Source organism: Moschus berezovskii, chromosome 14 (assembly GCF_049115385.1).
Source record: "Moschus berezovskii isolate FMDL1 chromosome 14, NW_MosBer_1.0, whole genome shotgun sequence".
NCBI lineage: Eukaryota > Metazoa > Chordata > Mammalia > Artiodactyla > Moschidae > Moschus > Moschus berezovskii.
Genome location: NC_142473.1, coordinates 59,189,957 through 59,213,728, shown reverse-complemented (window position 1 = coordinate 59,213,728; position 23,772 = coordinate 59,189,957). Strand labels below are relative to the sequence as shown.

The window sequence follows — 23,772 nt, the reverse complement described above, 5'->3', positions numbered from 1 at the left end:
TGGTAGGCTACACTTCATGGGCTTACAAAGAGTTGGACACAACTTACTGCCAAAACAACAACAAAAGCAATTAAAAATAAATAACTTCGTGGTAGGTTACAAAAAAGAAATAAGGCAAAAATATCAACCTTTAACATAACATATTGAGGTAATATTTCCCACTAATCAAGTGAAGTGAATTGTGACCCTGGGAATATACAGTCCATGGACTTCTCCAGCCCAGAATACTGGAGTGGGTAGCCCTTCTTTTCTCCAGGAGATTTTTCCAACCCAGGGATTGAACCCAGGTCTTCTACATTGCAGACGGATACTTTACCAGCTGAGCCACAAGGGAGGCCCACTAATCTAGGGTAACTACAATAAGAACAACTGACATTTTTAACACCTTGTGAGGGACGTAGCCCTTTTAATCCTGCATCACTGATATTTACTGATAAGACCAGTGCTTGATGATGTTCTTGTTAATATTCAGGGCCCCTCGTAAAATAGCTGAGAGAAAGAATCTTCCTGCCCATCTATTTCTATCTAAGCTCTCACTAGGGATATAACTTGAGAGACGTGGCACCAGTTCAACTTGTAGAAGAAGGAAACACTCAGGTCAGCTCTCTGGTAGGGAGTGAGAGGAAGACATGGAATTTTTAAAAAGTCCATACCTAGTTGGTGATTGATACAAACCCTCTCACATCTTTTAAAGCCATTTGGAAGCATTTATGAAAAGAACAGATGAGGAAGAGCTGGCATTAGTTGGACCCTCAGTTGTGGATGAACCATTTATAGATGCAGAGGGGAGGGAATGAGTGTTGTGAGGGGACATGCAGCCAGCAGGTGGGTCTGGTGGGTGGGACGTGAACCCAGCTGATTCCAGTGCTGTTTTCAGTGTACAATTCTGCCAAGACTGAGGACACAGAAGGCAAGGGGAGAGCAGGACACCTGGGCAGACAGCTTTCATAATGGGACCAGGATTCTAGAAAGGTCTTTAGCCTCTGTTGTGAGCCTCATCTCTATGAGGAGGTCAGTTTGTTACATTGAGATCCTGCATGTGTAGCGGACACCCAGAGCCAGCTCAGAGTAGGCGCTCACTAGCAAGTTGCTCAGGCAGCTGACTCTGCCCTACTGTGGGGTCACTAAGACAGACGCTCGGTCCAGCCTGAGGCATCCACTGCCCTTCTATCTGGTCCATGACTCGCTTCAGCCCAGGCACCTCCCAGGCCTCCTCCCTACCTGGGGATGAATTCCTAACCCTTGGATAGGACAGTAGTCCCCCAGACAGCAGGCAAAATTCACAGGGACCCTGTCTGACAGCCCACTTCATCTCCATAGAAGTTTGCTGTTTCCTAAACCTTAGCCTCCTGTTTCCTAAACCTCACTTTGACCCTGACTCTTACCACGAAATCTCACCCACGTGTGCTCTGACCGCTCCTTCCTCTCTGCATTTGCTCTCTCACAGTTCCCACGCTCCCACCTCTCCCATCTCCTGACCCTAGCAAAGTCCATTCCACATGCAAGGGTGAGGCTTGACCAGTCCACGTGTTTGCTGACAGATCTGTGCTGACTGACCTCATGTCAACTGTCACTTCATTACCATCCAGGAGTGTCACCAGGTTAGACCCCTGTGTGTAGTAGTGTCTGAGAACTTGTTCCAGGTCAACAGCTGCCTGATTTGAGGAGGAGGCTCCAGCTCTGCCCAACCCTGAGGGCCTCTGAGCCTCTCTGCCATACCCGACAGCTCCTGTGCTCCTTGGACTGTCTGAGTCAGCCTGTGTGTTGGGGAGAGATCTTCCTATGAGGGCAAGTCCTTTCGGGCAGGCTGAGAGTACTGCGGGCTGTCAGGGAGCAGGTGCTGTGTAGTGTTGGACCCTTGCTGTGCAGCTCCTGGCTCTCTGTATCCATGGCAATGCCAAAAAACATCCCAGTGTCAGTGTTTAATACATAAAAGCACATCTTTGTTCACATAAACTCCAGTGGGGATGTAACTATTTGGGTTCCTCACTACTGAGCACTTCTCCGAGTTCACACTCTCTGCTTCCTTCTGTGTGGCTCAATGTTGCGGTGAATGAGGGGATCTCCTTCCCTCTGGCCCAGCCAGTCTCTCCCCATCCCCCACCCCCCATCCAGGTGCCCTAAGTCTGATTGGAACCTTGTACTGTTTCCCAGCCAGGCCGGGGATCACAGCCATGATTCTTACCTCTGACCTGTGCTCACAACTTTGCCCCACATGGGGCTCTGCTGTGTGGGCATTCAGCCTTTGTCCTGCAGGCAGACTGCCTCCAGCAACACCCACAGCACTGGAGTTGCCTAGTCTAGTGGTAATGCCGGCAAGATGCCTCCAGTGACATCACCTCCAAGTGTCTCCTCCTCCTCCTGAGTGTGAAATGGACTTAGGGACTCGAATCCAACTGAGAGATAAGGCAGAACTGATGCCAAGTGACTGAGAGTTTAGGTACTAGAAGGTGTGTGCTGCTCTCTCATTCTCTCACCCTCTGTCTCTCCTTCGTGACAGGCTTGCTCTGGAGAAGTCTGGTCAGTGGCAACTACCAGGTACTGACAAGCCCAGTAGCCGGGCTCTGAAGCCTTCTGCCAGAAGCTTTGCGAGTGAGCTTGAGAGTGGGTCCTCCAGTCCAAATCAAAGCTCATGTCCCCCCACACTAGGACGGGTTGGCTGCCCCCCCATGAATGAATTGAGGGGAAGCCTCAGTTGCTCCCAGTGCCCAGGGTACATAATTGACCACTCATCCATTAATGCTCATGACCTTTCACCCCAAGCAAGCCCACAACACGAGTCACTGACTGTGATCAGGAGAGTGAGCTGGGGCGGAAAGGGATTGGGATCGTGGGGAGCGTGGAGCTGATGTGACAAAGGAGGGGACAGTCACTGACCAATCTGAGGAGATAAGGTGTCCAAGGAAAGAGATCTGCAGGTTCCAGAACACAGTAGATGAGAGAGCAGGAACACATGGAAAACCACCGAGCCACCCAGAAAAGTGAAGGCATAATAACTCCATGCTGCTTTCAGACACTAAGGTCTGCAGTGGTTTCTTACCCAAGAATGGAAAATTGCAGTGGGCAGGAATTTATCCTTTTGGGGAATTTTGCCTTGCCTTCATGTTCGTGCCCACCTGCCACCTCCTCGGTCTTCCCTGATGGAAACCATCACTCCCCATCTCAAACCTATTGCTCTTGATTCCCACTTGTCTTAGGAACATATAACACCCACCTGATCAGGTCAGAACAGGCCATCATGAGATGTTGGGTTATATACGACCTGACTTCTAGTTACACCTGCCAACCTGTTGGTTACCTAGTGGCTCAGATGGTAAAGAATCCACCTGCAATGCAGGAGAACTGAGTTCAATCCCTGGATTGGTAAGATCCCCTGGAGAAGGAAAGCAACCCACTCAGTATTCTGGCCTGGAGAAGTCCATGTATAGAGGAACCTGACAGGCTACAGTCCATGGAGTCCCAAAGAGTTGGACATGCCTGAGTGACTTTTACTTTCCCGCTGTTCCTCACAAGATGTACAGTGGTTAATTATTTCATTGACTCTATTCCACTCCTAAGATTCGAGGTGCACATCATGATGCTTGTTTCTCTGAAGTTTTCAGGGGATGTGACTTGCGCATGGTCAATAATAAGGTTTAAGTCAGGCTTGGACACATATTTGCATTCCTGAGATGGACCACATTCATAGTTATTGGTGGTATTACCTTCTTTTGGAAGAAAAGCTATTTTCCCACATAGCTGTTAGGGCTCACAATACTGGCCCTATGCTCCCATCCTGTCCCCTCCCTTATGGTGTGTGTCACTGACGAGTGGCCCAGAATACTTCTCATCAGAGGCATGTCCTCCTCTTCCCTGCTTGCAGATACAAAGGGCCATTCACTCCTATGTTTCTTCTCCTCCTGGTCTGCCCTGTGTCTGTACATACCCTCCCCCTTCTCTCCCAGAGAACAGGGCAGAGGTGGTAAGTTGGAGCTGACTGGTCAGGGAGGAAGAGGTAACATGCCATTCTGTGGATCATCGGATCCACCATGTGGGAAGGGGAAAACATGGCAGCAGGTTTGCAGGGCCAGGCTGGGATTAAATGGGAGACTTTGATCAGTGTTCCCAGTTGGGGAGTAGGGTGGAAGGAAAGAAGAAGGCTGAAACAGAATCCTTTCATTGACAAACTGACTTTAGGAGCTCCCTTTTGTGTCAAGCTCAGGACTGAAGTTACAGAGGATGAGTAGGGGCTATCTCATGGAGCTCTCCACTCATGTGACATCAGACCAGAGGTCAGAGATCACGTTAGCCACTCAGGAAAACAGAGACTCAGAGGAAGGGTGAATACGTATGTTCATGGTCATTTAGCCAGTGACAGAGCTGAAGTCTCCTTCCCCACCTCATGGGCCCCTCTGGCTGCCAGCCCAGGGCTCAAATGACTCGGAAACTCAAAGGTGCCTGGTTGAATCAGGAGGTTTTGGCTGGAGGAGCTTGTAAGAGAAAGCCTTATACTTGCTGGTGGCTTCTGTGCTGTCACTCAAAGCAGAGGAAGAGAAACCTGCTCACTGGAGCTGTTCTTTGTCCTGCTCATTGAGTGACAGGATCACAGAGGACAGAGACACAGACATCATTGTCTCCCAGAATCTCTCCCATTCTCAGCAGGGCAGACATGAAGAGGACCCATTACAGAGGAGTCACAGCAGGAGAACAATCACTGATGCCAAAGTCTGGTCTCCTCTCCCAGGAGCCTTCTGTGACGCAAGGACTAACATGGGGTGGAGCTTCAGGAGTCAGTGAAGGCTCTAGAGATGTGTTCAACAGACACCTCCAGGAAGCCTTCTGGTATCACAGAACCTCCCTCCATCCTCCCTAATGCCAGCCCTACATTTTGGAGAGGCCCATCCTCTGGGTGGCTTTCAGCAGATCTCTAACTGTTGGTCTCTGGGGATATTGTACTTAAGCTTGTGGGTTTCGAAGAGTTTTTCCAGTTTCTTTATGTAGTGCTAGTGAAGCCTGTCTACCTCCTCCTGGGAGGGATGTAGTGTCCTTTGCACCTCGATGGGCTTCCCCACTGCAAGACACAGAGGTGAGTGGTGGCTCAGAGTCAGAACCACTGAAGGCTCAGGGACATTGGTGTCCCCACTACAATGGTCATCTGAGCAGGTAAGCACTCTAAATCCTTCCCTATCAATTCTCTTCTGGGTTATAGAATCCAAGATGTTAGGTTAACTTCAAAATCTCTGTATGAACAGCACCGCCAGCAGACATTTGCATGCATTATCTCTTATGCTATCCTAACAATCCTGTGGGGATATACCTGCTATTATTTTGTTTGATTGGTGAGGAAGTGAGGCCCACAGAGGTTAAATAATTTGTTCAAGGTCACGTAGCCAGGAAAAAGTCAGTACCAGGATTTAAGCCCTGGGGATGGGCTCTTAGCCTCAGGGAAAGGTGGATCTGGGAGTCTCAGATGCCATGATTGGAAGAGACTGTGTCTGTGGGAGGAGGTGGATCAGAAAGCAGCTGTCCTGTCTTCTTCTCTTGGGAATGATCCTGAGGCAGCAGCACTATAAACATTCATGAGACTATCACCACATAATGCAAAGAAAGTTTGGTAGTTGGTTTGCCTGTACTCAACTGAGAAATGACTGTGTGAGCAGGGATGAACAGCTCTATTAGTTCTGCCATGGGAACCTAGTTGGAATTCAAGAAGAAAGCAAATAGCTGAAAGATGGTGCTAAGTCGATGGACTAAAGCCCATGTCCTTTATTTCGAAGGAAATCCATCTGGCTCTCCTTCAGAGACTGCTGATTGCTACTTTAAACACAGATCTAACAGACCTGCCATGGTCTTGTATCCACCTTATCCAGTTACTGTCATTAGACCCTGTGGTCAGAATTAAACCCTCCTTATCAAGCAACTCTCTTGCTTTCTCCATGATCCAGCGGATGTTGGCAATTTGATCTCTGGTGCCTCTGCCTTTTCTAAAACCTGCTTGAACATCTGAAAGTTCACTATTCACATATTGCTGAAGCCTAGCTTGGAGAATTTTGAGCATGACTTTACTAGCGTGTGAGATGAGTGCAACTGCGTGGTAGTTTGACATTCTTTGGCATTGCCTTTCTTTGGGATTGGAATGAAGACTGACCTTTTCCAGTCCTGGGGCCATTGCTGAGTTTTCCAAATTTGCTGGCATATTGAGTGCAGCACTTTCACAGCATCATCTTTCAGGATTTGAAATAGCTCAATTAGAATTCCATCACCTCCACTAGCTTTGTTCGTCGTTATGCTCCCTAAGGCCCACTTGACTTCACATTCCAAGATGTCTGGTTCCAGGTGAGCGATCACGCCATTGTGATTATCTTCATCGTGAAGATCTTTTTTTGTACAGTTCTTCTGTGTATTCTTGGCACCTCTTCTTAATATCTTCTGTTTCTGTTAGGTCCATACCATTTCTGCCCTTTATCGAGCCCATCTTTGCATGAAATGTTCCCTTGATATCTCTAATTTTCTTGAAAAGATCTCTAGTCTTTCCTATTCTGTTGTTTCCCTCTATTTCTTTGCATTGATCGCTGAGGAAGGCTTTCTTATCTCTCCTTGCTATTCTTTGGAACTCTGCATTCAGATGCTTATATCTTTCCTTTCCTCTTTTGCTTTTCGCTTCTCTTCTTTTCACAGTTATTTGTAAGGTTGTGTGGATCACAATAAACTGTGGAAAATTCTGAAAGACATGGGAATACCAGACCACCTGACCTGCCTCTTGAGAAACCTGTATACAGGTTAGGAAGCAACAGTTAGAACTGGACATGGAACAACAGACTCGTTCCAAATAGGAAAAGGAGTATGTCAAAGTTGTATATTGTCACCCTGCTTATTTAACTTATATGCAGAGTACATCATGAGGAACGCTGGGCTGGAAGAAGCACAAGCTGGAATCAAGATTGCCGGGAGAAATATCAATAACCTCAGATATGCAGATGACACCACCCTTATGGCAGAAAGTGAAGAGGAACTCAAAGGCCTCTTGATGAAATTGAAAGAGGAGAGTGAAAAAGCTGGCTTGAAGCTCAACATTCAGAAAACGAAGATCATGGCATCTGGTCCCATCACTTCATGGGAAATAAATGGGGAAACAGTGGAAACACTGTCAGGCTTTATTTTTGGGGGTTCCAAAATCACTGTTGATGCTGATTGCAACCATGAAATTAAAAGACGCTTACTCATTGGAAGGAAAGTTATGACCAACCTAGATAGTATATTTAAAAGCAGAGACATTACTTTGCCAACAAAGGTCCGTCTAATCAAGGCTATGGTTTTTCCCGTGTTCATGTATGGATGTGAGAGTTGGACTGTGAAGAAAGCTGAGCGCCAAACAATTGATGCTTTTGAACTGTGTTGCTGGAGAAGACTCTTGAGAGTCCCTTGGACTGCAAGGAGATCCAACCAGTCCATTCTAAGGAGATCAATCCTGGATGTTCATTGGAAGGACTGATGCTAAAACTGAAACTCCAATACTTTGGCCACCTCATGCGATGAGTTGAGTCACTGGAAAAAACTCTGATGCTGGGAGGGATAGGGGGTTGGAGGAGAAGGGGACAACAGAGAATGAGATAGCTGGATGGCTTCACCGACTCGATGGGCATGAGTCTGAGTGAACTCAGGGAGTTGGTGATGGATAGAGACCCTGGCGTGCTGTGATTCATGGGGTCGCAAAGAGTCGGACACGACTGAGCAACTGAACTGAACTGAACTATCTTGCATAATAGAAAGGCAAGTACTCTTATCAAACCTCAACTTTGTTACCAAGGGCAGGGTGATCTCTTGGAATTGATTTACCTTTTGTGGATCTGGGTTTCCAAGCAATAAAATGTGGATGAGAATCCTACCTCCCAAGTTATTGGGAAAAATAAGCTGCTGCATGTAAGGACTAAGTACAGTGTCTGACACACTGCAGTGGCTCAGTAATCTGTAGTGGCAACTGACCTTTGTGTCCCTGTTACTCTTCTCATTCTACTGCCTTTCATAGGGTTACTTGCCTGTGTGTCTATTTCACACACTAGAAAGTGTCCTCCACAATGTCAAGGGTGTTCTGGTCCATGTCTCCTTGCAGCACAAGTGCAGGCTTCTAACTCTATAACACTTCCCCCTCCCAGACCGGGTCTAGGCTCACCTACAGTGGTGATGGGTCGGGGGTAGGGCATAAGATCAAAGCTGTACTGGAAGACTCCACGGCCATAAAAGAGAGGGATGGAGCCTCTAGTGCTCTTGTGAAGTTGGTCCTCAAACCACCGCAACCAGGAACCAGGAGAGCTCTCAACCTGGTCATGTATGTCATTCTCCCCAAAGGAGAAGATCGGCACCAGAGCTGCCCTAGAGGGAGACAGGAGAGAGGGCATGTGGAGGGTCACAAGCTGGTCGCCTAGCCTCCCTTAGGTACCTAGGGGTCAGGAACTGGAGGAGAGGACAAAGTCCTGGGACAAAAGTAGGAGGCCTCGGGTGTCATCTAGAACTGCCACGTTCTTGATTTATAATTTCATGCAGGTCATGGCTCTTCTCAGTGCCAACGACTGGCACTGGGATTGTCCATGCTCACTCTGCTTGCCACAAGATAGGCCAGTGAATCTGAGAGGAAGTTTTGGGATGAGGAAGGGACTTTATTCGAATTTAGTGACCAAGAAGACAGCACGCTAGTGCCTCCAAATAACCATCCTGAAGGGCCAGGTTGCCAAGTTCTTTATGGATCATAGATTGGGATATAGGTGAGGAAATAAACTAAAAAAACTATTTGATCCTTGCGAATGTCTAATAGAAGGCGAGTGTCTGGCAGGGGAATGTGTTAGTTTCACTTACAGTCCTTTACAGGTGGGCAACTCAGGTTATCTTCCTTAGGCAGCCCATTATCCGTTCTTACAGTAACAAAAGCCGCAAGATGAGGGTTAAAGTCACAGATCAGGTACAGAAAAAATTCAAGATTAACCTTTTTTGGTTACAGGATCATAAGAGAAACCAGAAGAGTGCTGAGAGTCTTCCCAGATATAAAACATCTGCAGACTTTCTGGGAAAATCTCTTCCGGCTAGCTGTGTATTCTTCACAGATGTTTAAAGATAGGAGAATAGCTTTAAGCTTTGTCCCAAGCTCCATTCTCCCTGAGTTCCTAGATCTCAGATGCAATGCAACCTTTCAGCAATATGACCGTTGAGATTAACCCTTTTTGTTACAAAATCTTTCTTCTAGAATCTTCTTTGGGTATGTGGACCTGAGGCAGTGTATCTATCAACAATATACAATCTTCATTGTTATGAATGGAGACTCTGCCTGCCAAAATAAGTTCTGCATTTGCCTCTGCAGTCTTCCCTCCAAACTACAATCCGTGCCAATCTCCAGTTGAACCCAGGGCCCTCTCCCCAATACCCGTGCATCAGGGCGAGCCTGATGAAGCCCTTGCGGTTCCACAGCACCAGCTTGTAGGTTCCAGGGCTGGCATTCAGTGACTCCTGGACGCCCCCAGTAATGATGGACAGCAGGTTGCCACCACCTTTCCTGCTCAGAATGTGAGCAGCACTCTCCTTGTCTGATGAGACCAGCCCTGGGTTGAGAAGAAAGTGGTCACGTGCAGTGTGAAGGGGGCAAGCCTGGTTCAGGAGTATGACTTGGGCTCTACCCGACTCTCCAACTGGGAGTCCCCAGATGACAGGCACTGAGTGCTACCTCCTTTCCCAATACTCCCATGAAACTCATCACTGAGCACACAGGAATGTAAAATGCTTCTTTGGGTCTCATCTCCTTGTCTACTTCACATTCACTTGGAAGAAGTAGAGAACAGTTGGCCGCCCTCCTTAAAACCCTTCCTCATGCCTTCAGCCCTCATCTTCCTGGATTAGAAAGAGTGGCAGGACTCACCCCCTGACATGATGCAATCCCTGAAGACAGGGGCCCAGAAACACCAGTGCATCATCATCAGATGTGAGCGGATGCCTGGAAAAACTGAGGAGAAGCCCGTGCCCTCTGTGCACAGGTTGGTAAAAGCTCCAGTGGCGAGGACCCCATGAGGGTGGAAGCCAGCCAGGTGGTCCCGGGAGGGGTCCAGCTCAGCGGTCTTGACCAGCTGCAGGGACAGCAATCAGGTAAATCGGGGCTACACCTAGTACCCCCCAGCCCCGATCCAGTCTCCCTGTTAAGTTTCTGTGCTGACCTCTTTTATCTGTCCCCTGAGCCCAAGTGCTTTCACACTCCATGTGAGTGTCCTGTGATGAGAGTTGACCTGTCTGAGAATCCTTGACCCCAGTGGAAGCATGTAGCAGAGAAGGACACCTTCTTCAAGGCAGAGCATAACTAGAAGGAAGGAGCCAGCACAGGAGGGAGTAAGCTTCTCACCAAGTTTTGTGGCATCTGGAGTTATGTCCCAGGTAAAGAGCTGGATCCCTGAGTCACCGTGACTCAGTATAACAGACCCCAGGGTGCTGAAGCTACAGGTTGGGAGGAGGACCATGAAGTCTCTAGTGACTCCTGCAGGTATGGGTGGAGAGGTGTCAGGGAGGTGTCCTGTCAAGTCTGCAGCACTCCCTGACACCAGGTCATAGCCTGCCCACAGCACTGCACCCCTGCTCAGGCCTTGGCCTGTGTAGACATTGCTTCTCTGGATAATGAAATCTTACACAGAAACCCAGTTCCTAAACTGATCCTCAGGATGAGGGGGAATCAATTGTCCTCGGGGAAACACTGTCTGATCTCCACCATTACCTCTTTAGGAAGCACATAGGGTGCATTTAGAAAGCTCCAGTACTCATAAGTAGTCTCCTAAATTCTCTAAAAACTCTGCCTTTAGGTGCTAGCTCATAGAATCACAGCATAAAGGCTTGTGAAGTGGAGAAGTCCGATCAGAATTGTTAGGTTAAGGAATGTTGCTTACTTGCATTCAAGCTAGCAGCCATGGTACCTGCCACTGACAATGGGCCTTGAAAGGAATTCAGGGTGGAGAAAAATAGGATACTGGTCACATAGAGTGAAGATGCACATCACAGGAAATACTGCAGTGAGCCCAGATTTTGTATCTCTCCAAATGCAGAAAAACATGAAAATCATTAACTGGAGATGTCTGCTTTTTGACTGGCAGCAATCTTTTGATGTTTAGCTACATGGCTTGTTTTGTTTTATTTTTTCCAACAAAGCCCCGTAAGTACTGACTTCTCCCTTCCCTTTTAGAACAGCTCCTCAGAGATTTCTGAGAGGCTATCTCTGAATACAGTCCTCAGTAAGGCCTCAGAACAAAACACCTGACATCTTTAAGGTTGTACACTTGTTTTCAGTAGACAGTAGAGACTCCCTGACCCCCCTATCCACTGCCAACCAAAGATCCCTGCAGGGCCTCTCTGTTAAGGTGTGTGGATGACTTGGAAGTTGTCCTGGAAGGTGACTAGAGTCCACAATCTGTAAGCTGCAGCACCTCCTGCAGGCCTCAGTCCAGGACAGGGCAGTGGAACTGCATGTTATCCCTCCTTCTGCTGGCTGTTCAGTGGTACTGCCCACCATCTGCAGCTGTTGTTGCCAAGGATGCAGGGGCCTACAATCCTGAACACTCTACTCATGAAATTTCTGCAAATCAGGTTCGGTTTTCCACAATATCAATAGTGTGCTATTTGAAAAATCCCCTGGGGTAGAGACCTGGTTATAGGAGAGACAGAACAGACACAGATAAGACCGGCACAGAGACGCTCAGCAGAGATTTTCTGCCAGATGTACAAATGATAGCATTCCAGGGGTGAAAGGAGAGCCAGATGCTGTCCTTGGAAGCCCCAGGATCACCTGATGTCTCATGGAATCCACACAGCCCAATGACGAATGTGGCAGCATTTCCACTTTACACATGAAGAAATTGAAACTCATAGAGCATGTGTATCTCACCTAAGGTCTTACAACTGGCGTGTTGCAGACCCTGTATTAGAACCTATGATGTCCACTCCCAGAGGTAACACCGCATACATTCTCGTCTCCTTTGTCCAGAGAGGGCCGCCTGTCCCCGCCTGGCTCCTCTCTGTGTCCTCACTGCCTTCCTCTTCCTATCCCCACTTACATCCAAGGGTTTTGCCTGTCTGGGATTCAGAATGGAGCAAAAGTCAGTTCACTGAAATTCGTGGCTTGCATCCCTAAGGATTGATCCTTGGTCCAGAGTTCAGTGTACAAAATGGACATGAGGTACCATGAGCCAGAGATCAAAGATTAAGAGATAGGCAGAAGAGGAGGAACTGGACTGTTTAGTGGATCCCTGGGGAAACTGAGATTGAGAATGAGCAAAGCTCTGTCCAAGGACACACAACATACCAAACACACAGGGTCAGGATACGTCCTGAGGGCTCTCGGCTCTGTTTCTATTCTCAGAGCCAATGCACACACTTTAAAAGCAGTAACACAAGCTGCTCTGTATCTTGCTCACATCTTCTTCCCTCTCAGGGTATCAGTATCCTCATCTGATAAAGCGTCAACCAAAGTTCTCAAAAGCTTGTTTTCATTACAGATTCCTTCACCCCAAACTTAGACTGTTGAGGGGTTTATACCTGTCAGATACATAAGTGAGCTGCACTTCATGGCCTACTGGGTTCCTCAAATCCTGCTCATTCATCAGTTGTCATAGTGGCCTCACCTCACTGAAGTAGGACAACCATAGTCAGACAGAAGCTGATTCTTCCCCTAGCCATATAGCGGTAGAAGCCTGTCTCCTGCTCCTGGCCCAGTATTCTGCTCGCTGCACACAGGGTCAAACATTCCCATGGACTCGTGGGAACTATTGTCCTGACCACTCCCTAGTCAGCCCTTACTCACCGAGAAGAGGAAATAGTCCTTCGTGTACTTCCATATGGTCCTGCACCTTATGAAAGCAGTCTGCCTGCCCCCCTGCCATGGCGTGTCTCGATCTAGGTACCACCGGATCACGTACAGGATACTGATTATCCAGAATCTTGTGAACAGGAGGCCAATGAAGACTACGCAGCAGATCAAGTCTGGGAAGGGAAGCAGTTTTCAGAGGTATGAAGGAATGAGCTCTCCCCATATATCCAGCTCTAGCAGCACTGTCCAGTCCAGCCCTTACCCCAGAAGGAAGAGATCAGCTTCCCAAGGTTTGGAGGAGGAGAGAATGCTGTCAACACGACAAGTGTCACATTGACAGCCTGGATTTGAAACCAGTTCGCCTAATTTCAAACTCGCATTTTTCCACTGCACCAGATTACTTACTCTTTTGGGTCTTCCCCCTCCACTTCCTTTTCTGTCTCTATTCACCCCATGCTTGATAAATGCCTCATGGAGATGTGGTAGGATGAACTTTTTCCGGTATCCATTCTTTAGAACCCCAGAGAAAAGGTATTATTTCTACCCAGCCCACTTCCACAGGATTCTTTGCGCTGTGGACTGTAGCCCTCCAGGCTCCACTGTTCATGTTCTCCAGGCAAGAATACTGGAGTGAGTTTCCACGCTCTCCTCTAGAGGATCTCCCAGACCCAGGGATCAAACCCACATCTCCTGTGGCTCCTGCATTGCAGCCAGATTCTTTACTGCTGAGGCAGTGGGGAAACCCAGTCTGAATAGTAGCAAAATGCATAAATCCAAGTATTTCGGGGCTCACAGAGGCTCTCTTTCTACAGAGCACCTCCAACGTGTCATGTGCTGGTGTTGTGTAACTACAGCCATGAACAACGGACAGGAATTCCTGCCGTCCTAGTGCTGGCTTCAGGGTTGTGTTTGGAGCACTTCGTTTTTTTCAGTTTTAACGCTGGTTAGATATGTTTATCGGAGAAGGTAATGGCAACCCACTCCAGTACTCTTGCCTGGAAAATCCCATGGATGGAGGAGCCTGCTGGGCTGCGGTCCATGGGGTTGCGAAGAGTTGGACACGACTGAGCGCCTTCACTTTCACTTTTCTCTTTCATGCATTGGAGAAGGAATTGGCAACCCACACCAGTGTTCTTGCCTGGAGAATCCCAGGGACGGGGGCGCCTGGTGGGCTGCCGTCTGTAGCGTCGCACGGAATCAGACACAACTGAAGCGACTTAGCAGCAGCAGCAGCAGCACCAGCAGCAGATGTGTTTAACATACACTAGTCATCGAAATAACTCTTTGGTGTTTTATTATTCTTTTTAAATTTTCGTTAGAGTATAGTTCATTTACATGCTGTATTAGTTTCAGTTGTGTAGGAAGTAAACCTGTTAAACTCATACACATATCAAGTCTGATTTGTTTGTTTTTCTTAATTCCTTTCCTATGCAGATCATTACAGAGCACTGAGTAGAGATCCCTGTGCTACACAGAATGTCCTTATTGTTATCTATTTTACATACAGTAATGTTATTTGTCAATCCAAATCTCCCATTTAATCCTTCTCCCTTACCCCCTGGTAACCATAGGTTTCTTCCTACTTCTGTTTTGTAAATAAGTACTTCTGTATCTCTTTTTTGATTCTGCATTTAAGTGATATCATGTGATATTTGTCTTTCTGTGACTATCTTCTCTCAGTTTGACAATCTCTAGGTTCACACATGTTGCTGAAAATGGTGTTAATATGTTCCTTTTTATGACTGAGTAATATTCCATCGCCTGTATTACTGCATCTTCTTTATGCATTACTCTAATGGATTTTAGATGGCTTCCATGTCCTAGCTATTGTAAATGTGCTATTATGAACATTGGGGAGATTGTATCTTTCCAAATTATGGGCTCATGACAGAGGTCTTATGGAGAACAGTATGGAGATTTCTTATAAAACTATTAGAATACTATAGCAGTCCCTCTCAAGGACATATACTCGAAATGATTTTTGAGAGTCAATTTGGTATAATTAAATTTATTCACATTGTTTTGTAACTAAACCAGCCTTCATCTCAGGACTCTTTTCATCTTCCTAAACTGAACCTCTGTACCCAGAAATTAGAACTTCCATCCAATTTGAGAGAATAAAACCAAGTTGCTAATAACGGTTCATTGTAGGGTAGGATTTGGAGGAAATCCTTGACTTTTAGAACACACATTTTGTTTCAGTGTGTTAAAATAGCATGTATTTGTTTTTCAGTCAGAAATAAAATTTTAAAATGTGCGCATTTCCTCTTGATCAGAAAGAACTCCCCCATCTAAACATCTCCCTCACTCTGGCCTCTCGTTTAACTACTGTCAGCAGGCAAAATCCTAACTTTGGTATATCTTCAGTCCCTAAGAAAGGAAACCTGCCTTCCCCTCATAACACCAGGAAGGAAAGATGTATAATCCCACTTTACCAAGACCAAGAGAGGGTATTTATGTTAGCTAACCTCATAAAGAAAGCCAGTAGGATGAGTGGTGGTTTCAGTTCTACTATTATGTCCATATCATGCTCCCAACATTCATTCATTCAACAAGCATTTATCAACATTAACTCTTCTAGGAGATGCAGATACAGATGGGAATAACACCAGCTCTTTGAAAGGAGCTTACCTTCCTGCTCCTTTTTCCATCCAGGTTGAGAGAGTAAAACCAGTTGTTAATAGTGGTTCATTGTAGGGTAGGATTTGGGGGAAATCTTTGAGTTTTAGGACACACATTTTGTTTCAATGTGTTGAAATAGCACGTATTTGTTTTTCAGTCAGAAAAAATAATTTACATCTGTGGGCATTCCTACTTGATCAGAAACTCCCCCATCTAAACATCTCCCTCACTCTCACATTTCCATCACTCCCTCGTAAACTCAGATATGCAGATGACACCACCCTGATGGCAGAAAGTGAAGAAGAGCTAAAAAGCCTTTGATGAAAGTGAAAGAGGAGAGTGAAAAAGTTGACTTAAAGATCAACATTCAGAAAACTAAGATCATAGCATCTGGTCCCATCATTTCATGGCAAATAGATGGGGAAACAGTGGACACAGTGGCTGACTTTACTTTTTTGGGCTCCAGAATCACTGTAGATGGTAACTGCAGCCATCAAATTAAAAGATGCTTACTCCTTGGAAGGAAAGTTAAGACCAACATAGACAGCATATTCAAAAGCAGAGACATTACTTTGCCAGCAAAGGTCCATCTAGTTCAAGGCTATGGTTTTTCCAGTGGTCATGTATGTATGTTGGACTGTGAAGAAAGCTGATCGCCGAAGAAGTGATGCTTTTGAACTGTGGTGCTGGAGAAGACTCTTGAGAGTCCCTTGGACTGCAAGGAGGTCCAACCAGTCCATTCTAAAGGAGATCAGTCCTGGGTGTTCATTGGAAGGACTGATGCTAAAGCTGAAACTCCAATACTTTGGCCACCTCATGCGAAGAGTTAACTCACTGGAAAAGACTCTGATGCTGGGAGGAATTGGGGGCGGGAGGAGAAGGGGACGACAGAGAATGAGATGGCTGGATAGCATCACCAACTTGATGGACATGAGTTTGAGTGAACTCCGGGAGTTGGTGATGGACAGGGAGGCCTGGCGTGCTGTGATTCATGGGGTCGCAAAGAGTCGGACACGACTGAGCGACTGAACTGAACTGAACTGAGAGAGCATATTAAAAAGCAGAGACATTACTTTGCCAACAAAGGTCCATTTAGTCAAGGTTATGGTTTTTCCAGTAGCCATGTATAAATGTGCGAGTTGGACTATAAAGAAAGCTGAGCGCAGAGGAATTGATGCTTTTGAACTGCGGTGTTGGAGAAGATTCTTGAGAGTCCTTGGGCCTGCAAGGAGATGATCCAACCAGTCCTTCCTAAGGAAAATCAGTGCTCAATATTCATTGGAAGGGCTGATATTGAAGCTGAAACTCCAATACTTTGGCCACTTGATGAAATGAGCTGCCTCATTTTAAAGACCCTGATGCTGGAAAGATTGAAGGTGGAAGAGAAGTGGGTGACAGAGTATGAGATGGTTGGATGGCACCACCGACTCAATGGACATGAGTATGGGTAAACTCCGAAAGTTAGTGATGGACAGGGAGGTCTGGTGTGCTGAAGTCCATGGAATCACAAAGAGTTGGACATGACTGAGTGACTGAACAGAACGGAACTACCTTCCTGTGTGAGTCTGTGAATTACAGAGAAGAGGAAAGAAACAGATAAAACGAGGAATCCACTGGAAAGTGTTTGATGCTGGGGCCTGAGTCCTCAGGAACACGTCCTTGTTGACCTTTCAGGCCACATTTCACCCCTCCTCAAACAACTGCACTAGGCCAGCATGAACCATCTCTTCACTATATGTGCAATGTTTACTGGCCTCCTGGGAAAACTTACTTGCCGGAAGGTCTGTACATTCTGCCTTGTAGATTCATCTCCTAATATCTTTGGGAAAGAGCCCCTTCTCTCCACCCACTGCCAGCCTTCCTAGTCCAGGGTAAGTAATCTTTTTCAAAGAGCCAGATTGTAAGTATTTCAGACACTGTGCTTCAAGAGGCAATTTGGAGGATATTGCATGGGCACAAAATCTCTTAAAATGCAAGCATTTAATACTCAAACACCATACTTCACTCATGGGCTATACAAACACAAAAACAATCAGGGGGCTGGTTTTCAATCATGGGTCTATATGGTGACCTCTGTTGTAGACTGAGACCTTGTATTTGAGCTGGATCTCTGCAGCCTTCCTGGGAAAGAGCCCTTATGTCCTCTGCCAGCCTCTTATCTGTCAAAAAATTTCAGCGTCCTAAGCCTTCACCAAATTTCAAAAATAAAATTTTTAAGAGAAATCATAAACACAGAAAGAAAACAGTCAAGCAAAAAAATAAATAACGCTTTAACCATTACATAAATTCAAACACTTTTAGTTTGTACCCAAGAGCCATAGATAATACTGAGACTCATCACTGAGCGGTTCTGCAGATACTAAACTCCCAGCAGGTGGAAGGAATTTGCTCACAAGCCTACAGACTCAGAAGGAAACCAGAAGGTTGATGATGGTGACTCCAAGTTACCTCACCACCAAGCAACCAGACAATTCTCTAGGGTTTGATCATGCACCCAGCATCTCTACCTCACCCAGTCTCTAGACACTGTTCCCTGGTAATCAAAGGGGTTTCAGGTATTTTGAGCATAAGTTCCCTGGACTCCTTGCTTGGTCCCTGCAACAAAGCCTGAACTTTCTTTCACCACAACCATTGTCAGTATAGGAGCTTTACTGTGTTCCCACAAACAGACCCTAATCTGATTTGCTAACAACTGCTCCCCGTCATCTGTCTCCCCCAATACCCCAATACAGAAGATCCCTAAATTACAGCTTGTCACCCACAGATTGGACCTTGTCACTCCTGTACCTAAAGTTCTCCTGGGGATCCCCTTTGCTCTTGAGATAAGGGACAAGGTACAAGCTACTGTTCCTGGCATCAGAGGGTCCAGATGCCTTTTCTCAGCTCCTCTCCTTCTAGCTCCAGGCCCAAGGTTACTTGATTGTCTGTCTTCCTCTGGATACTCCCAGGTCCCAGGCTGGGCTGAGGTGGGCATGGACAGTCAGACACACACTCCTGTTGGCAAAGCTCCCCCAAGGCCATGTCAGCAAGATATCCCTCATCCCAGGTGATCCCCAGAAACTAGGTTCAGCATGACCTTAGGACCTGTATCTTTCCCCCAATAATACACCATGGGCACCTGAAGTGGCAGGTGCCCATGGCCTCCCAAATCCATCTCAGCTTTCCTTACGCAGGGCCAAGTAAGAGAAGATCAACTGCAGGACCGCGAAGGTCTGCAGCCTGCGTTCCAGTAGCACAAACAAAGGTGCAAACTCCACCATGATGATTCCTCTGCTTCCTCTGGAGGCTTCTCTGAGCTCTGCTGGTCTGAGACATCTGCTGGGTTTTGTTGCTGCCAGAGGTTGTTAAGTATTTGTGGGAGTGGGGAGGAAGGGTGTCCAGCCAGCCGTAGAGTCTCATTGCACCTACCCTGGCAGGGAGCAGTATCTTAGGTGAAATATTTAAAATCACCTGGCCTGGACTAAACTTACTACAGAAGAGAAGTGCACTGGACTCTTCAGGCAATACATTATCTGCCAGATCACCTTTGCTCAAATCTTGCTCATTATTTGGCAAAAAAAGCAGCAAGTATAGGGCAAACCTGCCCTCTTTACACTTATACAACTATTTGGCTGCAGTAATTATCTCCTTTCACCCGACAGGTCCATGGTTCCCCTTTACATATAAGAACTATGAGCTCCCATATAAATATCTCTAGGCCCCACTATCTCCTCATCTGGCTGCCTTTTCCTCAGTTTGCCTGGTCAGTAAAACTCACGGAAGAGCCGTCTGATTTCCACGCCCTCTCCTCCAATTTGTCCTCCTTCCAGACGTCAGATGCCACTGTTCCATTGAACTGCCCTTGACAAGTTCACTACTGGCCTCCACACTGCTGAAAACAGTGACTAATTCTCAGCTCTTATTTTGACCTCTCAGCAGCCTCAGACACAACTGTCTCTTCCCTCCTCCTTGAAACCACTTGATCTGTGGACACCACACTCTCCTGGTTTCCCTCCTGCCCTCCGTCTACCTCTGGGTTTCCATGGTGGCTCTTTTCCCAACTTCACAAGGCTAAGTATTTCAGGGCCCTTCTGTCCCTTCAGTTCTTAGAACTTCTCTCTTACCTCCACCCTCCCTGACTCAGAGAACTCCTCCAGGCTCATGGCCTTGGAGTCTGTCTACAGGATGAAGACTTCCAAACTGTATCTCTAGCCCTGACTTCCCCACAAGCTCCAGATTTGACTATGTAGGTGGGTACTTGACATCCTCCCTGATAGTTGGCTTGGCATCTCCATCATAGCCCGTCTAACACTGAACTTGACTTCCCCCCACCTGCCCATGCTATAGTCTCCACATAGCCACAGACCTTTGCAAAATGGTCACACAGGAAATATCCTGGTCATCCAGTGCTTAGGACTTTGCCTTTCATGGCTGATGGCCTAGGTGCCTTGGAAATTTCATTGTGATTATAGTGCTTTCCTAAAGGTAGTGAGTATACCTGAAAATGTTTCAGTTCAGTTCAGTTCAGTCACTCAGTCATATCCGACTCCTTGTGACCCCATGAATCGCAGCACACCAGGCCTTCTTGTCCATCAGCAACTCCCGGAGTTCACTCAAACTCATGTACATCGAGTCAGTGATGCCATCCAGTCATCTCATCCTCTGTCTTCCCCTTCTCCTCCTGCCCCCAATCCCTCCCAGCATCAGGGTCTTTTCCAATAAGTCAACTCTTCCCATGAATTGGCCAAAGTATTGGAGTTTCAGCCTCAGCATCAGTCCGTCCAAAGAACACCCAGGACTGATCTCCTTTAGGATGGACTAATTGGATCTCCTTGCAGTCCAAGGGACTCTCAAGAGTCTTCTCCAACACCACAGTTCAAAAGCATCAATTCTTTGGTGCTCAGCTTTCTTCACAGTCCAACTCTCATATCCATACCTGACCACTGGAAAATCATAGCCTTGACTAGACGGACCTTGGTTGGCAAAGTAGTGTCTCTGTTTTTTAATATTCTGTCTAGGTTGGTCATAACTTTCCTTCCAAGGAGTAAGCTGCTTTTAATTTTATGGCTGCAATCACCATCTGCAGTGATTTTGGAACCCCAAAAAATAAAGTCTGACACTGTTTCCACTGTTTCCCCATTTATTTGCCATGATTTTGCTTTCTGAATGTTGAGCTTTAAGCCAACTTTTCCCCTCTCCTCTTTCACTTTCATTAAGAGGCTTTTTAGTTCCTCTTCACTTTCTGCCATAAGTGTGATTTCATCTGCATATCTGAGGTTATTGAAAATGTTTACAGGTCATTAAATATCATTTCATCAAGTTCATGCTCTACTCTTTGTTGATTTAAATATCTCTTGCAATGGAAAACTGCTTTCCACCACCACAACCAGGCACTTTGACGGACTGTGATGACAACGTTCTCGCTGGTCCCTGTCCCTGTGCCCTTATTCCTCCCACAGACTCGTAAGCCAGAGGGACTGCTGGGTATGTGACTACACAAGTTAGGTTTTTGCACAAAACTGGAGCACCAATGTAGACTTTGATGAGAATATATGCAGTGTCCAGATACATATCTTCTCTGGCTCTCTGTGTAGTCAGACATCTTATTTGCTGATGTATAGAGTGATATCATTTCATCAAAGATGGGTGCTATTAAGGACAGAAATGGTATGGACATAACAGAAGCAGAAGATATTAATAAGAAGTGCCAAGAAAACACAGAAGAACTATCCAAAAAAATCTTCACGACCCACATAATCACGGTGGTGTGATCACTCACCTAGAGCCAAACATTCTGGAAAACAAAGTCAAGTGGGCCTTAGGAAGCATCGCTACGAACAAAGCAGTGGCCACAGGACTGGAAAAGTCAGTTTTCATTCCAATCCCACAGAACGGCAATGCCAAAGAATATTCAAACAACCACAAATTGCACTCATCTCACACATTTTCAAAGTAATACTCAATATTCTCCAAGCAAGGCTTCAACAGTACATGAACTGTGAACTTCCATATGTTCAAGCTAGATTTAGAAAAAGCAGAAGAAACTGATATCAAATACCCAACATCTGCTGGATCATCGAAAAAGAAAGCCAGTTCCAGAACAATCTACTTCTCCTTTATTGACTATGCTGAAGGCTTTGACCCTGTGGATCACGTCAAACTGTGGAAATTTCTTAAAGAGCTGGGAATACTGACCACTTTACCTTCCTTCTGAGAAATCTGTATGCATGTCCAAAAGTAACAGTTAGAATTTGACATGGAACAACAGACTGGTTCCAAATAAGGAAAGGAGTACAGCAAGGCTGCATATTGTCATCTTGCTCATTTAACTTATATGCAGGGTACGTCATGAGAATTCCCGGGCTAGATGAAGCACAAGCTGGAATCAAGATTGTCGGGAAAAATATCAATAACCTCAGATATGCAGATGACACCACTCTTATGGCTGAAAGTGAAGAAGAACTAAAGAGATTCTTAATGAAAATGAAAGAGAGGGGAAAAGCTCAACATTCAGGAAACTAAGATCATGGCATCCGGTCCCATCACTTTTTGGCAAATAGATGGGGAAACAGTGGAAAAGGTGACAGGGGTTATTTTGGGGGCTCCAAAATCATCTCCCCTGTGCAAGCAACTCTGCAGCTGGGACCACCCCTCAGTCTTGAAGGTGTATCTAGCAAGCATTTTCCAGGGTCCTCCCTCAACAGGTTGGAAGAGCCACGGATAAGAGCTGAGACCAATCCTGTATTGCCCACCTCCCAGCTATGTGACTTCAGACAAGTCCTTCCCTTCTCAGAGCTCCTCAGCCTACTGGGTATCAGGGGCTAAGATGGGGACCCCACTGACCCATGTACAGTGCTCAGCAGTCCACCAGGGTTCTGTGCCCTTCACCTCACAACCCCCTTACAAGTACACAAGCATGGAGCAGCTTATATTCTGTGGCAGTGTGACTCCTGTGTGGTATGAGGACCGGCCTTTTCCACAACCTGCCTGTTACTGGTTCCTGACAAGGTAAGTACAGAGTCGGAGAGTAACTGCTCAGAAAACTTAGAGCAACGTGGCAGAGTAGTTCTATATGTATGAAACTAACAAATAAAAACTGAATTTGAACTGTTTTCTTAATTACTTTGGTAATTTATCCTTTTTTACAAATGGATGGTCCTCTTTGGTAGCTCAGTAGTAAAGAATCCGCCAGCCGATGCAGGAGACAAGGAATCGTATTGGGTCAGGAAGGTCCCCTGGAGAAGGAAATGGCAAGTGAGTTCAGTATTTTTCCTTGGAAATCCCATGAACAGAGGAGCCTAATGGGTTACACTTCATGGGATCGGAAAGAATTGGACACGACTTACTGCCAAAACAACAACAAAAGCAACTAAAAATAGATTACATTGTGGTAGGTTAGAAAAAAGATATAATACAAAAAACTCAACCTTTAACATAACATATTGAGGCATTATTTGCCACTAATCAAGTGACATGAAAGTCGCTCAGTCATCTCTGACTCTTTGCTACCCCATGAACCACAGCATGCTAGGCCTCCCTGTCCATCACCAACTCTGGGAGTTCACCCAAACCCAAATCCATAGACTTGGTGATGCCATCCGACCATCTCATCCTCTGTCACCCCCTTCTCCTCCTGCCCTCAATCTTTTCCAGCATCAGGGTCTTTTCAAATGAAGCAGCTCTTCGCATCAGGTGGCCAAAGTATTGGAGTTTCAGCTTCAACATTAGTCCTTCCAATGAACACCCAGGACTGATCTCCTTTAGGAGCGCTTGGTTGGATCTCCTTGCAGTCCAAGGGACTCTCAAGAGTCTTCTCCAACACCACAGTTCAAAAGCATCAATTCTTCGGCATTCAGCTTTCTTTAGAGTCTAACTCTCACATTCATACATGACCACTGAAAAAACCATAGCCTTGACTAGATGGATCTTTGCTGGCAAAGTAATGTCTCTGCTTTTTAATATGCTATCTAGTTTGGTCATAACTTTCCTTCCAAAGAGTTAGCGTTTTTTAATTTCATGGCTGCAATCACCATCTGCAGTGATTTTGGAGCCCAGAAAAATTAAGTCAGCCACTGTTTCCCCCGTTTCCCCATCTATTTGCCATGAAGCGATGGGATCGGATGACATGATCTTCGTTTTCTGAATGTTGAGCTTTAAGCCAACTTTTTCACTTTCTTTCACTTTCATCAAGAGGCTTTTTAGTTCTTCTTCACTTTCAGTCATAAGGGTGGTGTCATCTGCATATCTGAGGTTATTGATATTTTTCCTGACAATCTTGATTCCAGCTTGTGCTTCACCTAGCCCAGGAATTCTCAGGATGTACTCTGCATATAAGTTAAAAGAGCAGGATGACAATATACAGCTTGCCG

General features: G+C 46.2%; 1 pseudogene; it reads right to left on the bottom strand.

Moving 5' to 3' along the window:
• Positions 1 to 4,895: 4,895 nt before the first annotated feature.
• On the bottom strand, positions 4,896 to 18,684 carry LOC129559817 (2-acylglycerol O-acyltransferase 2-like; annotated as a pseudogene).
• Positions 18,685 to 23,772: the final 5,088 nt, after the last annotated feature.